Consider the following 2,420-nt stretch of genomic DNA (forward strand, 5'->3'; position numbering starts at 1 on the left):
TCAAATTACAATTTTACTGGTTGTACTGTCTTGGACAGGGTATTATTTGGTTTTTCTGAGACCTGATATTTTTAGAGACCTATTTTTATTATTTTTAGTTATGTGTATATGTGTGGGCCTATGTGTATATGTGCACGAGTGCAGGTGCCCATGGAATCCAGAAGATGGTGCTGGATTCCCTGGAACTGGAGTTACAGGTGGTTGTGAGCTGTCAAGTGGGTGCTGGGAACTGAACCCAGGTCCTCCACATGAGCAGCCAGTGTTCCTAACCACTGAGCCACTCTCCAGCCTGATTCTTTTTTTTTTACTCTAGCCCAATTTAACTTTTCTTACCACATACCACACAGAGTGAGGCAATGTGCACGTTCAATAGCTTGATCCACTCCACAGTGTACACACTGTTCACCAGGAATACATATGTCGTCAATAAAACACCCTGAGGACTGGGGGCGTAGCTTAGTAGGTAGAGGGTTTGCCTAGCGTGCACAAAGCCCAGGATTCCATTCCCAGCACCACATAAACTGAGCGTGGTGGTGCACGTTGTCACCCCAGCACTTGTGGGGTACAGCCAGGAGGATCAAGAGTTCAAGGTCAGCCTCAGCTATACAGTAAGAGCTTGAGGTCAGCCTGGGCTACTTGAGGCCCTAACTAAAAAAGAATGTTTAAAAAAGAAAACCCCAAACCTTTTAAACATACCTGTCCTTTTGTTGAAGTAAGGACATTAACATGCCATTGTACACATAAACATTTTTCTCCTCAGGGAAGGAAGAGGTAACCTTCTGTGTTCTCTACAGACTCACGTGTCTGTCAGTGCAGTGGAACTGCCAGGGCCAGGTCGTGTTGTAGAGGAAGGGCCACAGGTCAAACCTGTTGTCATCAGGACTGTAACTTTCGGCGTGGTATGTGGGCGTGAGCGTGGTCATTTTGTGTCTGTTCATGGAGTACTTTGAGAAAAATCTTTTCACCTTCTCAGCCACCTAGTAAGCAAGGGGCACAAGGGCTTCAAGTTAGGAATGCAAGAGAGACTCCAGGCTGGAATTCTTTGTAGACCAGCAGATGGCCTGCACATGACCTTTCCCAAGGGCAGCGGGGAGCCCACCAATGTTGGGGACCTCTGTTATGCAAAGTGGAAGTCCCTTCACAACCAGACAGCTCATGCAGCTCGGGATCATGTGCTGAGGGCTCCTTTCATAGCAGGGTGCCTTCCTGGCATCTTTCCTGACTCTCCTTTTGAAGTGCCTGCCACAAATGCTCTAGCATAAACATGGCCTTTGGCTCTGAAAGGTACCATGCTTTCCTGTGTGATTTTTCCAGGCAGACAGCAGTCTGGCAGAAACCCACTTCCATATGTAAATAGAATGCCTCACTAAGCATCTAACAGCCAAAGCTTTTACCACTACCTCCATGGTATAAGTATCCTAGTTTTCTCTTAACAGAGAGAGAGCTGGGTCGCAGAGCTGCTGAATTACTGAGAGCAGAGACACTTAATAAAGCTGTAACACAGACTAAGCCGAGTCTTGTCCTGTGCCTTACTATCGGCGACCTAGCCTCTCCGGGGGGCGCACTCCCCCGTGACCAACTTACGGCCATCCTAGCTTTCGCTGTCCTTGTACTCTTCCCGTGGGGTTCAGTGGCCAGTGGACTTCGCATCCTGAGGAAAGTACATGGGTGAAATAGGGACAGAATTCAGCTGGACAACGCTCCAGTAGCAGAGAGACTGTCAGCACCGGAGCGGCAGACAGTGACCTATCTGCTGCCGCTCCCAGAGACGCCTGTGGCCAGAGCCATGCCGCGACTCACCAGGTATGGCGGGGACCCCGAGATACCCGCGCACACCACGCCTGAGGCCCATAGAGACACGGAGAAGCCCGCAGGGCCAGACCTGCCTTCCTCCAGGCGCAAGGCGGAAAAGCCTGTGGACCCGCCGTGCCATCCCGAGAGCGCGCGCGGGACCCCGGGAGCCCAGCACACGCTCCCTTTATCTGGCATCTGAAGTGTTGGTGCTGAGCAGGGTAAAGACTGCCATGAGAATGACAGAGAAGGAGGCTCCAGGGGGACATCTGTGGCGTGCAGCTTCCACTAGGTCATGGATTTCTCTCCATGTGATCCTGTGTGGCTTTGGATGACGTCTCTGCCTCTTTCTTTTCTTTGTCTCTGTCAGGGTCATGCGAGCCATCTTCTTCGTTGGTGGGGAGATGTCTGACATTTCTAGCTGGAACCCAGATAGGCTTTGGTTGATCCTGTGGAAAAATACAAGCAAATCCTCTTCCTGTTGTTAACAATGGATCTGGTCCTTTCCAGAGTCCATCAAAGGGGTCCTTCCATTTGACCATGATAGGTGGTACTGGGTGTTTTTGAGCCCAGTGTCGGGTGATGGGAGGAGCATCTGTCTCTCTATATACATTAAGTACATTAAGGGT

This window comes from Nannospalax galili, unplaced genomic scaffold (assembly GCF_000622305.1).
Source record: "Nannospalax galili isolate Female #2095 unplaced genomic scaffold, S.galili_v1.0 scaffold1328, whole genome shotgun sequence".
In the NCBI taxonomy this organism is placed as follows: Eukaryota; Metazoa; Chordata; class Mammalia; order Rodentia; family Spalacidae; genus Nannospalax; species Nannospalax galili.